The following is a 16586-nucleotide window of genomic DNA, read 5'->3' as shown; positions in this document are numbered from 1 at the left end:
TTTTTGCGTCAAGTCGTGTGTCACCCATATATCGAGCTTCTTTTTGAATCCAAGCTTCTTCAAATGGTTTATAACGGTTTGATGACTTATGCCCAGCTCTTGGCCGATGCTACGACTGCTACTATGCCGGTCTCTTTCGATCGATTCAACGATTTTATCGCAATTTTCGACGACAGGCCTTCCGGACCGTGGCGCATCTTCGATCACCTCTGCACCAGAACGAAAACGTTGAAACCATCGTTGTGCGGTGGAAATGGAAACTGTATCGGGTCCATAAACTGCACAAATTTTATTGGCAGCATGAGATGCATTTTTGCCTTTATCGTAGTAGTACTGTAAAATATGCCGTATTTTCTCTTTATTTTGCTCCATGTTTGCGACGCTATAACTCACGAACGACTAAAAGCAAACAACAATTAATCAAACACGTGTTAGCACGTGAAAAGAGTTTTCCAAAAAGCTCTAGCGTGAACCGATGCGACGAATACAACTAGAACTACGCGCTTGCAAAGACAAGCTTGCGGAAATACCGCAAGACTTTTTTGACAACCTTATATATTCACTTTAGCTCGATATGACCACCTTTTGCCTGGACTACAGCCTTCAAACGGTCAAAAAATGAGTTGCATGCTGCACGAATGTGATCTTGAGTTATTTTGGCCCATTCTCGTATAATTGCTTTTTTCAGCGCATCCATACTGGCATATTTTTTAGTCCTCACCTTGCACTCCAAAATGGACTAGATGGAATAGCCCATCGGATTTGCGTCTGGCGTATTCGAAAGCCATTGTATGGACGAAATGAAGTGTGGAACATGAGTTTTTAACCATTCTTGGTTCACACGAGCTTTATGAGACGCTGCCGAGGCCTATTGGAACGTCCATGGTCTACGACCGAAATGTTTGCGTGTCCACGGCTCTAAAGTAGCTTCTAAAACATTTTCCCGATAATAATTCGCATTCACTTTGGCACCAGGCTCGATAAAAACGATTGGAGAGCGTCCATCAGCGGTCACTGCGGCCCAAACCATTACTTGCGATGGGAAATTGCTTAGAGTGGCCATACGTAGGCTCAAATTCTCGTATGAGCGTTCGGTCAAGTAAACACGATCGTTTTGAGTGTTTAGGAACTGCTCAATTGGGAAATTTTTTTCATCAGAAAACACAATGTTAGGAAATTCGCCACGTCCGTGCAAGCGCAACAACTCCTTTGCGCTTTCGCACCGAGCTTCTTTTTGCTGGTGTGAAAGATCGTGTGCTTTTTGGAATTTGTAAGCCTTGACCTTGAGCGCATTTTTCAATATGTGTCGAATGCTGTCTTGCGATATTTTCAGTTCTTTGGCCATTTTTCTTCCACTTCGACGTGGATTTCGTTCAAGTTGAGCCTTCACTTTCCGAACTGTTTCTGGTGTTGTTGCGGTTTTTTTTTGGTCCACCGCCATAGCGTTTTGCAATGCTACCAGTATCATTGTAACGTTTTATAGTGCGATACACAAACATTTTATTCACTTTGAGGTGACTGAGCTCACGAACAATGGCTGGTTGTGATTTTCCAGCCAAATATAACGCAATCACTCTATTACGTTTGAACTCCATCACAGAAAAAAAAAATTCAACAAAACTGAGACGCAAATGCTTTTGATGGCTTATAAACAATATACTGAACTGTCATTAGAACAATTTTGACGTTGATGTCATGAGCTGTTTCACAGATACAAGCAGTGTAAAGTTGGTAACACTTCATATCGTTCACCCTGTATATACAGTTTGTTATATACAGAAAGTTGTGCATAAAAAAGAAATGCCTATGGAAATTTTTTTTTGTATCAAGAAAAATTTTCTACCACGCTAAATCTCCTTAACTAAATCTCGATCGAGGCGGTCGGTAATAGCTCAATTTACCTTAATATAGAGATTCCAAACTCAATTTCGTTAGAACGGGGTACTGCCTAATAGGCAGACATTGTACCCAGAATATGGGTGATAGTAATCAGTACTGTTCGAAGATCGTAGATCTTCTAAGATTTTTGAAAAGTGCACACTGGGTTTAGAAAGATAAGAACAAGTTTCCCTCGTGGCATCACAATACGCTCTAAGCTTGAGTGTGTCCCGTAGAACCATTGACCCATACAACCGCTACGAGCTAACCTAAGAAGTTGGAGCGCACCTGTTGGAAATCCCTCTAATGTGTAGGCAAGTGCAAAAATATAATAATATTGATCGAATACCCTAAACCCACCAATCACGTGGTCCTTAGAAAGACTAGGTCCCTGATAAATGAATGATGTAAACGATAAAATACTCGACTAACTTTTAGTTATCAGTTTTATTAAATAAAATTTTCTGAATAACTCATTAAATAAAAAAATTTTGCCTCGTAATTAACAACATATTTTTCTTTCCTTTTCTTTTCAGTATTTAAATGTCTTTAGTGATCTGTGAACGCCGCAATCGCTATCTGCAGTAGATTTGGGTGAGTACTGACACATTTTACGACTATAATTAGTTTGAGATGCCAAGTGGTTGATGTTATCTATAGTGCATCGTGTGTGCTTTGTCCTCATAAAAATCTTACTCATTTTCGTTATATAAATCAAATTGCTCATTCTTTTTTTTATGATTTATCAGTAAATAAACAAAGGTAGAGTTAGATTTTGTAGGCCTATCATAAACAACTACTTACACGCATACATACATAAGTAAATTATAGGTGAATTACCTGCACGAATATTTTTGTGCACGTACACCTTGGCGCCTAAACTCCTTTGAGAGAGATAACAGATATGAGCGATTTTATAAGTACATAGATATAAACTGCGATATAGATATGCGCATATTTTCTGTTCAAATCGAAAAATAAAAACCGGAAGTGCTCAAGTTCATTAAATAATTTTGCGTGTTAACATATTTCATTGGGCGTTTATTTAATGAGATATTTAGTGCACCTTGAGAGGTACTCATGACCACCCAACCAGATAAAAAAATTATATTACACTGTACAAGACAAAGAAATGACAAAAAAATCAAAGCGTTGTGGTGAAAATACCCAACAAAAAATGTACCTTTAGAATAATTTTAAAATATGCGTCACAATTTTTTTAAAGATCCTCCTCGTGTGAACTAACAATCGTTAAGATAAATCGGCATTAGAAGCGCGTGTTCTGTTATAGGAGAGCAACAAAAATATACCTGTAATGGCGATATAAAAATGTACGTCCGCACTTTATTTTAGTGATCGCCAAAGTTTCCCCAATTTCCATATTTTTGTGGCAAATCGGCATAGGAAACTATGTTATGTGATCCTTGTATTTTAGAGATGTGATAAGTTCAGCTATTTTACATATGGAAAAAACAACGGGACCATTTTTGTGTAACATTTCTTCTTAATTGGCGCGATAACCGCTTACGCGATTTTGGCCGAGTTTAACAAAGCGCGCCAGTCGTTGCTTTCTTGTGCTAACCGGCGCCAGTTGGATACCTTAAGTGAAGCCATATCCTTCAACGCAGAGGGGCCCTTCCTCTTCCTTTGCTAGCACCAGCTGGTACAGCATCGAATAAGTACTCGGCTTTGACAGTAGCCGGAGCGCTTGTATCCATTCGGATGACATGACTCAGCCATGACCCCATTCGCTGCACTATGTCTATGCCGCCGTAAAGCTCATACAGCTCATCGTTCCATCGCCTGCGATATTCGCCGTTGTCAACGTGCAAAGGTCCAAAAAGCTTTCGTAGAATCTTTCTCTCAAAAGTAAATAAATTTTTTTGTTGTTCACTCCGCTCGGGAGCATAAGGCCTCGACAAGACTTATTTTGTGTTGGTTTTGTTAATCTATTTCATATCTGACAGGGTTGGTGATTAGCCTGCCGCTACCAGTCCTAAGTAGTGGGAATACCCACCTGTCGTAGCCTAGGAACAACACCTTCTTACTGCTTGGAGCGCCATCTGTGTTTCACATATTTTTACCAGAAGGAGCGCACAGATGGTTGAGGACTTCGCTAAATTTGGCGTGTCTGCGCTATTACCGCGGTTGCCCGCTTCCTCTTGCTGGTGCCACTGTTGTTTGCTTATTTTAGCAGCCACAATGCAAATAATCCGCTGACTATTGTGCGGTAGTAAGGATGGAAAGAATAAGTTTTTGTTTTGAGTTTGAGAACGAGATTTTTGTTTTTTTAGAAGCAGGGAAAGTAGGTAAATTTGGAAAAGTGCGAGGACCGTGCTTTACATGGGATTCGGACCCACAACCTCTGGAATGGCAGGCTAGTGCAGTTACGCTAGACTACTAAAATTAGGGGTGTGATTTTTTTTAATGGCAAGAAAACATTCTTTCCGAAAAGTGTTTAACAAAAAAAATTTGTTTTCACAAAAGTGATTACAATTTAAATAAAAAAAAAATACTTTTAAATAACACTTGTACGTTAGAAAACTTCATAACTAAATTTTCAACATTGAATAAATCTTAAAATAATTATTATTGTTTTTTAATTTACCTCTTATTGTAGTCAAGAAGAAATAAATACTTTGACTATGATAAATAATCTCAGCTATTAATAAAAAAAATATGTATACAAATTTGAGAGGTGTGAGGTGTGCTCTTTAAAAATGGCAAGAAAGCATTATTTCCGGAAAACTGTTAACAGAACAATTTAATTTTTTCCCAAAAAATATGTTTTTTAAATAAAAAAAAATTAATATTAAAATGCACCGAAGATGTTTCACTTTACAAAACTTCATAACAAAATTTCCTACATTGAATAAATCTCAAAATTATAATTTTTTTTAATTTATTGTACTAGGTTGTTCAATAAGTTTTGTGGCTTGATAAGAAAATACAATTTTATGGTTCGAAATGTACTTTATTATTCAGTATAGTCTCTCCGAAAATCAATATACTTGTGTCAATTTATAAATTCTATTCCTGAAGTAAGAATCTGAACGGGCTGCAAAATACGCTTCCACAGCTATTATGACTTCATCGCTTGATGAAAAACGCATTCCACACTTAAATTTTGTTAGGCCTGGAAGTCGCCAGGAGCCAAATCTGCTGAATACGGTGGATGCTTCAACAATTCGAACTTTAATTCATGGACTTTAGCTATTGTCAAAATGCTCTTGTGACACGGCGGATTGTCCTGATGAAAAAGAATTATTTCGCTTTGCAAGCTGTGTCTTTTTTCATATTGATAATTTATTGTTTTATCAGTTTGCAAGTAATCAACAAATAAAATTCCTTTCGCATTCCAAAAAACTTACCTTCTAGACGCGAACTCGTTTTGGAGCCGAACAACTTTTTAGCCTTTTGTTAGAATCATAGCGATAGACCCAAGTCTCATCCAAAGTGATGAGTCGGCGACCAAAATCCTTTTTATCCTTTCGAAAACGCTCTGAATGTTGCTGAGAAAGTCGCATTCGAAGTTTGGGAAGATAAAAAATTTTTTAATACCGCGAAATAACGCTCGCTATTGTCTTTAATAGCGTCTGCTAGTTAATTTTCAAACCAAAAAAGAATAACTGGTGGACCTATGCCGCCCGTCCAAAATCTGCGCCTCAAATAGTTATTCGTTGTAGATACGTCGGCTTCTCCAGGATGAAATGTAGATTTTTTGAACTTGAAATACGACATTTCTATTTGTTAATATAGCCGTCGAGCTGAAAATTAGCCAATATAAATGCTGATCTTCAACCAAACCTTCTTCAATGGGCACCGCAAATGCACCAGCGCGTCGTCTGCTTGTTTATGTGTAACCATAATCAAAATTTCTGACACATCATGAAAGTTATTTTAGCAGTCAAAGTGGATAAAAATCGTAATTCAAATTCCAAACGCTAGATGGACCACCCTGTACAAATAAAAATAGATTACTACCTTCTACATTAACACCAGCTTTATGTGTGAAAGCGCAAAACTTATTTGTGGAGAAAAAAAAGTCGGACATTTTCATAGAGATGTAAAATAGCCGCAAATAACTTTTTAGTTCATTTTCAGCAACAACAAAGCAAAGTAATTGTATGAAAACCGTAAGTACTTCTTTTTCACATTAAAGTGACAAGCCATCAAATAAACTGAGTCAAGCTTCAAGCTGTCAGCCAAAGTAGGAGGACGGTAAAGCAAGGCGCAAGCTTGGTGGTGGTGAATTTCGGCATGCAATGAGACAGCTGAGAAACCGAGGAACCAAGTAACCGACAAACCCTCGACTGTCAGTTGAGCACTTTCTAAATTGACAAGTAAATTTAAAGCGTGCATTAAAATGTTAAAAATTTTGTGAGCTCACAAAAAGTACGTAATAACGTTATGTGAAAAGAGGAAGAAGAAGGTAGGTAGGCAGGTAGGTAGGTCGGTACGTGTTCATTTGTGTATACCTCTGGTGTAAGTATGCAGGTATGTGTAGAGATATGCATAGCACAGGGGATACATTGTGTGGCGCCGTAAACATGTAGCTGTCAACAGTTAAATTGTCATTTTTTACAGTTCGTTTAGCATGCATTTTTTTTTATATATACTTTATGCACAATGCTTTTCCTGTTATTTTGTTTTGTGTTACTTTGCTTGATTTAGTTCGCTTCGTTTTTCCTCCCAACAGTTATTGTTTCCACTTTTATACATTTGTGTGAATTTCTGTTTTCTACCGCTTCGTACTGCAGCTGGTTTAAACTTTCTAGAGTCCATTTGTTGGCTGTTATAATTTTTGTCACAAAAACTATTATTAAAAATAAATATTAAAATTGTAATTACACGAGAGTAGGTCAGGTTGCACGGGCTGCTCGTAAAAAGAATACTCACTCATTGACCACACAAATCCATTGTGGTGCTCAGGAGAGATTTTTTCAGCTCTATTGCAACACATCTTTTCACCAACTTTATGCTTTTATCATATCCATATTATTGAAAATCTTCGAAGATTGTGGTATTCCCATTTGAAGTACTGATGGACTACCTCAACTCTACAAAAAATTGTCATACAGAGTTACGAACCTGGCGGCAGTTAGTAGGCGATAAGCCAATAGTCAAGTGGTTCAGCAATAATCCCCTGAGAAGTACTATGTATATTCGTTTCCGGTGTTACTTTCTTCGTTCGTCGAGTATTGGCCAATGTGCCGGGCATACAAAATTAATCATCCTACCGGAAGATTTAAAATTTTGGTAAATGGTGTCGTACGTCAGTCATTTTTGACGTTTGGGAACTAGTCAGCTGCAGTATACAAACAAACAAGCAGTGGAGTGCGTAAAGCTCAATATTATAATTTTTGCACAAGCAAAATAGCCAAATTTGATCAAAATAATGCACACTTATTTTATTGTTCATGATCGTAGATCAATTTTTGCCTATACGAGACATTTAGCAGTGCAGCCGTAAAAAAATGTCATACGAGGAGTGCCTTTTATATGTCGGGATTAGAGAACAAAAAAAAATTTTAATCATCGAAAATCACTTTATTGTTTTTCAAAATATTCTCCATGAAGATCTATATACTTTTGCATGCGTTTGAACCAATTGTCGAAGCACTTTTGCCACTCTGAGTGAGGTACCTCCAAAACATGCATTCTGAATGCCGCAACCGCTTCTTCAGGTGTCGAAAAACGTTGACCTCTCAGTTTGTTTTTTACGTACGGGAATAAAAAGAAGAAGACATGTCCAGTTTTTCCGAAAAAACAGGCGACCATTTGCTTGGAAGTGCTTCGTGCGCGAACCATTTTCGTTGGATTTGGCTCATCTTGAAACACCCAAACAGTCGACTGCTGTTTACTTTCGGGCTCATACGCGTAAATCCATAATTCATCACCTGTCACGATGTCATAGACGTGTTTCGAAGCCCCGCGATCGTATTTTTTGAGCGATTGACAAATTGTGTGGGATCCAACGCGAACAAATTTTTTTGATAGTCAAATGTTTATGCAATATTGAATGTATGCTGGTCCCACTAATGTCTAAGATTGTCTCAATTTCACGATAGGTCACATGACGATCTTGCAATATCAGTTCGCGCACTGCATCAATGGTTTTCGGAACAACAACTGATTTTGGACGACCTTCACGAAATTCGTCTTGGAGTGAACTACGACCACGATTGAATTCACCATACCATCGATAAACACTGGTCCTTGATGGAGCTTCATCGCCAAAAATTGAATTAAGTTCATCCATGCAATGTTTCTGAGTTAATCCACGTCGAAAGTTGTAAAAAATAGTCGCTCGAAAATGTTCACGATTTAATTCCATTTTTGGACCGAGATAAATCTTTTAAGTTATTGTAAACAACACAAATAGCGCTGGTATTTCAAAACGTTCTGAGTACGTATAAACCAAAAAATTTCAAACTTTGCGATACAGCTGTCAGTTGCCAGATTGCAACACCAGCGTTGCCAAATCCCGAAATATAAAAGGCACCCCTCGTAACTTAATTTGGATATAATTAATGTTCTAACACTTGATAAGATATGTAGATTGAGTGTCGCAGTGAAATTTTAGGGTACCTGCACATTTCACAATGCTTAATTGTGTGACCAGAGAAGGGTTTAGATGATCGATGTGGGAGCTCCATCTGTATCTCTTGTTGCTGATGAATCCTAATCCTCTGGACTGAGGAATGCGTTCTCGCGACGGTTGCGCCTATTTCGCGATAAGTTTTCCCTACTTCCACAACCTTATAATAACTTTTCTTTCACCAACCTCAATTTCTCTTCTTTTGGTCTCCATAATCCTGAAAAGTCTATAGATGCAATTCAAATTGATTATCTATTACAAATTTGGACAAACACATGCTAAAACACATACAAATGGCGCACCAACGCAACTACGGGAAAGTACCAAATTATTGTTTGTACGCGTACTTTTGCTATACAATAGATGGTACGCCTTATCGATAGCTCAGAGCCAAAAGCAGCAGTTAAAATTAAATTTTTGTAATTTTTTTTTTTATTTTTTTGACATACATACATATTTGAGCATAAATGCTAAGGAAAATAGCTTGTACGCACAGTTTTGCTGCTGAGTGTATGTTACAATTTCAAGCCAATCGGTCAAGATTTCTGCGAGTTGGACGAGTAGACTTGGCAACTTCAAAAATATGATTTCAAGAAAGTCGCGTTTAAAGTTTTCGGTGAGGTACGCATAGCAGAGAGAGGCGCGCCTAAATTCAAAATATAAGTTTTCATATTTTTTTCTCACTTTAATTCTTTTAATACATAATTTCACTTTCGAAGCAATAAAAATAAGAAACAAAAATGTTTAGGCCTTTACTGCATTGTAGCCTCTTAAGCTATAAATTCTTGCTATCTTTTCCCAGCTAGACAGCTTTCTTGTCAATGCATTTTTTTGACTATTGATTGAGTGCTGGTTTGACTCATTAGACATTTTCTATTCAATTTCACTTTCGTTAAGACCTACGCACACACTATTACACAGGCATGCATACATATGCATGTATGTGTACGTTTTATTATATATTTTATATGCACATATATCAAACCACGCAGGCGCGGCTACCCAGCTGTTGTGCATACAGCTCAACCTTTTTCATAAATTTTTATTGCCGTGCCAGAAATTACAAATAACAAATGCTACAAATACACGCACACACACAATACACGCTTTTAAATAAAAATTCGAAATCAAAACAGAAACCGTAATCGGATATTTGTATGTAACTACGTATAAAGTAAAACGAAAACAATCGGATATAGGAAAGAAGCAACAAAGGCACCAGTGAAAGTAGCGTAAGCAAGCAAGCAAATTTAACACAATAATATCTTCTACCTCTACCCACCTCTACGCTCAGTCAGCTGATGATTAGTATGTCAGCTGGAAAAGGCAAACTCACTTTGGTAAGCTAAGCTGGTCTGCTCACGGTTAACAGCCTCATATAACGTTGTCATCTTCATAATCGTGACATGCGTTGTCATTGCCAGCGCTTTGTGTGTCACACTTTCTCACGCACACATGCGTATGTGCGAGTACATATATTTACTTAGCGTTAGAAAATTCAATTAAAAACCACTCAACATGTTAAATGTCAAATAAAAATAATCTTTACAATTATCTTTTTAATAAAAATGAAATTAAATTAAATGGCTCATGTGAGTTTAAAAATGTACTCGCATACTTTATTACAGCTGTGATGACAAAAATTGCAGAAAGAAAAGAAGCCAGCACAAGTTGGACCATTAGTTGATATTCCACAAATCTGACAGTTTACAGCAGATATTCTGACTCTAACACTCAATGATACCTAAATAAAGGGTGGTTAAGTTTCAAGGGCCGGTGTTGATTTTGAATAAAATACAATTTTTTTTAGGAAATAATAGTACTTTCTCTTTATTATGATAATACTGGTATGGCTGAATTACATATGGAATAAATGACCTCGGCGGCACACCTCCAAAAACCACCAAATGCAAATAGTTCCTTATCTAAAGGGTGGTTAAGTTTCAAGGGCCGGTATTGATTTTGAATAAAATACAATTTTTTAAAAAATAATTATTATTTCTTTTTATTATGATAATATTGGTATGGTTCAATTACGTATAAGAAAAAATATTGGCCAAATGGCCGCCGCGGCTTCGGCGACATACCTCCATCCGATGGTCCAAATTTTCGATGACGCTGAGGCATAATTAAGGTTCTATGCCGTTAATGTGCCGAATTATCTCATCCTTTAGCTCTTGAATTGTTGCTGGCTTATGGACGTATTCCTTTTCTTTCAAATAACCCCAAAGTAAGAAGTCCAACGGTGTCGTTGACGTTTAGGTGTGGTTCACATTCAACATCGGCCCTTGAAATTTAACCACCCTCTCCGTTTCTTTTTTCCTCTCAGAAAGAAATAAATTTGCTATACACCTCACCTTCCAGTAACAAAACAAAAACAATAAAAAACCAATCCAAGTACAATAGACTTACAAGTTTTGCCCTATGGTAAGCAAGAATTTTGTGTGCGAATTTTCGCATGCCGAGTCTCACAAGTGACGTGTTCTTCCCGATCATTTCACATGTTTTCAGACACTCGTCCAATCAATCGTTGTTCAGATGGCAACGAAGTGACAATGTGATGACTTATTTTCGTACATCATCAACACAAACTCATTTTTTTTCTAAACATATCCAAAGTGATGTCAGCCCATCAGCTGATTCTGTCACATTCGCCCTGAGCCGGATAACGGTCTGCTAAAGAGCACGCATCTAAAAGTCTTTTCACCATTTAAACCAATCAGCATAGTCTTGACTATACTATGCCAACAGTTATGAACTGTAGAGCGGACTCAGAATGTTTTTTGAGCTTCGGCTCACTTGCAAAGCGTCCACCAGAAGACCTTTGCAAATCAAGCTTGTAATACTAAGACGCATCACTAGTAAAGAGGCGCTTAATTTGGCAATCAGCTTTAGAAGCTCGAGAAATCAGAGAATTCATTCCTATAAAGATCTCCTTTCGATGCTTTTGTCGACAAAATTGTGTAAAAAACGCCAGATTACTCAAGACGCCCGATTGTATATAATCGTCTGCATAGATTCGGCTAAATTGGAAAATAAAAAAAACTTCATTCAATATTTCACAAATAACTTAAAAAAATATAACAAAATGAACAAAAAAAATTCTGAACCACTTTTACTTGCTAAAAAACATTTCTAAAAGTCTGATATGTAAAAAATGTATTACTTTACAGCGTCCGACTTTAACAAAAAATTAAGTTCAGAGATGTAAATAGAGCTGCATCGCTGAAAACGCAGCCCCTAGCTAAGAAAATCCGAGTCACACCTGCACACGAAACCGGAACAACTATCGTCGCATTAACCCCTTGACTTATGAATCTAGCGACGATTGTGATTCAATTCGATCATTCGATTAAAGCTTTTCTCGTGCGTAGAAACAATCTCGTATTTAATACGAGCTTTTCCTTTTAGCCAGAAAAAGTCATCACACGAAATTCTTATTTTAGGCACGAAAGTAGGTGACGCTTGCTTCAAGGCAAAGAGCTAAAGACATGATCGAAGACCGATCACCTCCTATTGCAGGCGAGGAGCTTCAGCTGTCTCATGCGACCCGCATTAGAATTGCAAATTACATACATTCTGGATGTTGTTGTGGGTTAAACTCCTACTTACCCACAATTTATCGCTGCATACTCAATATATTCCCATATATTCCTTTGGTAAGGAACATTGCGTGGCATTACACATCTTTTTACTTGCCCTCACGAATCAACTCATTCAACACTTCTTTCTCTTTGTTCGTACCCTGTCAAAGCAACTCGTTTCGTGGGCCTACTGCTGGACGATATGAGCGACCACAAATGATGAATAATTGATGCGTGGTCGTAAAAACCTCATAAGCTTTTTAAACAATTTTTCATCGAACTTTAGCCAAATTGCTGTCGTCACCCCACCTGCCGATTTTATAGCCTATCTGCCCCATATCTTTTGCTTGAAAACTAATCTAGCCGCATTTTGTACGGAATTCACTAAGAGTGAATTGGTCAAATTCTTTACCGCTTCATTCCCGCTGTAATCTATCGGGCTGTTCTTGTAACATAAACTACAATACGCTCCCGGTCACCATGTCATTCAGGAAGGGACTGGTTGTATTTTAGAGATTTAGTAACAACTTAGTGGCCAGAAAAAATTGTGATAGACTGTGTCGTTGTTCTGGAAGAAGATTTAAGAGAATTCTCCTTTTACTAGGCATATAAAAGGTAGCCATTGATATCTTCTTTTCAATTTTATAAAATAAAACTACTTTAACACACAGTCACTCACGCCTTATTTGATGCAAGTCCTTTTTTTTGTAAAGTGTTCTATTTTTCATAATATTTTGCGAAAATGGAAAACAGAGTACGCAGATATTTTAATTATTTTCTTTTATTTCATTTCTCAACATAAAATACAAAATAAAGAAATAAAAAAGAAACATACAGAAAAATCACGCATGTGAGTGACTGTATATACATATACGTAAATATAGAATACCACCACACGAAAGGCACAAATGACATGCCTACTCCCATTTTCTTTAAGTAAATTTTAGCTTTGGCAGGTCAGCTTATCTGTGGGTTTGTCCAGTTGCAACAATGTTGCTAAAGTGTTGCCTACTTAATTGGAACTTCGTTCAGCTCAGCTCGAGAATTTCTCTGAAAAGCAAAAGTCTCTAATGAGAGAGATTTTTTGGTATTTTCGAATTATATTTATTTATCTTGTGCTCACATAATTAAGGCACTTCGTCTTTTTACAAAATTCGCAATATTTTTCATGGAAAGTTTTTTTTCCTAACTTTTTTTTTTTTAACAAAAATCGTTCATTGTACAGCAAAAATCTTATAAATCAGATTCCCAAAATTCAGGAAAATTTTAAAAATATCAAAAAATTATGATTCAAAGTTTTCTAAGGGTTTGGAGAAATTTTCTGGGTATGCAGTTTTATAGTCCATTCAATTTTAGTACAATAAAGTAGATGTTAGGGCCGCTAAAAATTGCATAGAGTTTTGAGGATTTTTTTTTTTTGGCATACGATGGGTATAAAGAAAATAAATGGTGACTAAGAATTCTAGAAACAAATTAAAAAACAAAAACATTTAAAAATATTAGGTGACTTAAATATATTCGTACAAGAATATTTATAAATATGAAAATACCAAAAAATCTTTCTCATCAACATCAGCATCTCAGAGCATTTTCTAGCTGAGCTTCAAGTTTCATTTAAGCAGGCTACACTTTACTAGCAACATTGTTGCAACTGGTCAAACCCACAGATAAGCTGATCTGCCAAAGCTTTTATTTACTAAAAAGGAGGCCGCCGCCGCTATGGGAGAGTAGGCAACTTTTTCGTGATATTCTTGTTGGGTTTACAAGGCATTCAAGTGCATATGTACGTACTTACACGGCATTGCACCTCGATCGCCTCTTGAGTAGGGAAATATGTATGAGTATTTACATGAGTTGTTCCACTCCAACACATTCAATGATTGTTAGTAAGTTGTTGTTGTTGTTTATAAGTGTTTCCTGTGTAGACGAAAGAAGTAGAGTAGGTAGAAATAAGTAGTGGCGATTCAAGATTGGTGAATTACGGCTACAATTAATTGAAGGGCTAACAGATGTGATGCACCTCGTACGAAGCTGAAGGAATTGGAGCTGAAATAAGTGCCATACTGAAATCACTGATAGCAAAGAGCATTACCTATGCACACATATGTAAGTATTTGCAACATTAAACAAATGGGTAAATAGCGTTCGTCTACTTCTTCTTTTTTTCTTATTCTTGATTGACTGCCTAAGCGAGTTTGGGAGAGTTCTCGGTGTAATTGGCACCAATCTGAGAAGAAAAAATGAAACCAAGTTTTCTTGCCTTTATAATACCAGCGGGTATTATATCGAATACTTTGAGAGTTGTAACCTTTATATCCATAGATAGGGCACATCCTAACCAGCACAGATGCTGAGTCTTTACTTACTGTACTTATTCGTCTTCATAGCGAGGCTAATACAGCATGTCGTTCTATGGTGCGCCTTATTCGCATCGGCTCACACAGATAGATCCATAAATTTTCCGCAGAATCTTTAACTCTCACACATTAAGGAGCGTCGCATCAGATGTAAGACGTAATCGAAGCTTTTGTGCCTTGCAATCGGATGAAAATCATTAGGAGTTTAAAAACTGTGGTTCCTTTTCGTCGTGAGAGGACTTTGTTTCTCGATTGCAAACTTAGTCTAAAGTATCACTTCTTCACATGATAAACACTCTGTTGAATTTCAAAACTAATCATATTAATTGTGTAACGAGTAAGAAACGACGGGTGCGTTTTAGTAAGCTCGACCAAATTCGCGTAAGTAGTTATCACCCCAATCCAGAAGAAGAATGCCACAATGTTTGTTGTGGGCTGTATGTGGCATAAAGAGGTGGAAAGATCTCAGCATCTACTACTCACATGTTTTGCTTTTCCGGGGTTTCGAATAAGACATCGCAAGACTCTTTTTTAAGGCTCGCGCCTCATTTGAAATGGTGTTTTTTGGGTGTTTCTTTAAAAGCGTGTAAAATGGAAACGAAAAAATATTGATCCATTGTTAAAAAACTAAAAGTCCATACGAAGTTCGCTCAAAAAGTTGTCAGCCTTCATGGTCCTCCAAAAAAAGGTATGTCGTTGGCGCCACGGATCCGTGCCTCACAGGTGTCTGAAAGATACAAAAGTTCATGTTGAATATGAATGTCGTTGTCGTGTGAACTACGATCTTAAAAGAAAAAATTTTACAAAAAATGCTCTTTTTTTACTTTAAAGGTAAAAAACAAAATAAAATTTGTTTTTCCAAATGATCGTAGTTCACACGATAACGACATCAATTCGACGTCATTTAAATTTTATTTCACCAAAATCGGTTCAGTAGAACCGGCTGTATCTGTGTCCATTGTCCATGTGAATACCATTTTATGAAGGCTCACAACTTTTTGAACGAACCTCGTATGGCCAAAATAATTTTTTTTTGACAATAGATCAGAAAATAAACACTGGAAAAAAGCGTTGTTTCTTCCACAAGTCCGCAAGGTTTCATCATTTTTCGTTTAATGGTACCACAAGGGATTGACTCTTAGTTCCCTTCATTCAACTTCAGGGCCATTCGCTTCAATTGCTTTGATTATTACAGCAAATATGCATTGGTGAGGTGCGATATCTTGAGTGCTCGCTTGCAGACAGGAGATATTTGCTCTTGTATCCCTTCGTCATCAGAGGTCATCGTCAGTAAACTTCCAATTACAAAGCGCCAGAAAAAATTATTAAAATTATTATATTTGTTCATGTCAGTTTTGTAGCAAATATGCGGTGAACTTTGAACTTTTATTTTTTCTTTTATTTCTATTTATATTCCCAAATATGCGGCAGTGATTCCATGAACCCCTAATGAGAAGAAAATTAATGAGTCATAAAGTAAAAGCGCATGTTCGATATTTTTTTGTATATGGGAAAAAAATCTAGCTCCGTCAACAAAAAAAACCTGCCAAAAGTCAGCGGCATTTTCTAATCAGTTGAAACTTGTACTGCATTTCCAGAAAAATTTTAGAAATACTGGTTAACCACAGTTTCAAGTTTTAAAGAAATTAAAAAAAAAAAATTAAATTTTGAATAAGATTTGAAACTTTGCGTTATATGGTTTTTGTTGTAGTCTGAACTTTATTTGGTATTGAAAAAGGGTGGTGTGTCTAATATTTTGCAACGGGGTCTATATAAGCAGAAATCGTAGGGAAATGAATTACGAGTGGTTAAGGCAAGTAAATGTGGGGATGTGTTTTTTCTTTTTTACAATTTTTTATTTTTATTTTTGGTGCAGTCAAAGCCCTTATAAAAATGGTTTACACTTTTTGTCTTAAAAAAAGACATTTTTGGGATATTTGTGAGAAAGGATTACAAGAAAATGTTAAGTGATATCGATCTGTAAATCTTTTATACCAAATTTACTGAACAATGCACTTTTCTTATTCAAGAGTAATTTTCAAAGAATTGGAGGCGCTGGTAAATTTTAAATATTATTGAAAACAAAAGGCAAACAACCAAGCAAAAAAAAACAAGAATTATTTTATTTTCTTCACCATGGAAAATGGTAGAGCAGGGGCAGGAATC

The 16586-nt window shown here is 36.7% G+C and overlaps 1 protein-coding gene across 3 annotated transcripts in view; it reads left to right on the top strand.

Moving 5' to 3' along the window:
• Positions 1-16586, top strand: part of LOC129239531 (MICAL-like protein 1) — a 234199-nt gene that overhangs the window by 42992 nt on the left and 174621 nt on the right. For all 3 annotated transcript variants that reach the window (XM_054875078.1, XM_054875077.1, XM_054875079.1), the window contains exon 2: positions 2415-2472. The gene's annotated coding sequence lies outside the window, so the exon portion shown is untranslated. The remainder of the gene's footprint in view (positions 1-2414; positions 2473-16586) is intronic.

Source organism: Anastrepha obliqua, chromosome 2 (assembly GCF_027943255.1).
Source record: "Anastrepha obliqua isolate idAnaObli1 chromosome 2, idAnaObli1_1.0, whole genome shotgun sequence".
Classification (NCBI taxonomy): domain Eukaryota; kingdom Metazoa; phylum Arthropoda; class Insecta; order Diptera; family Tephritidae; genus Anastrepha; species Anastrepha obliqua.
The sequence above is the reverse complement of the archived record's forward strand: the minus strand, read 5'-3'. Positions and strand labels throughout refer to the sequence as shown.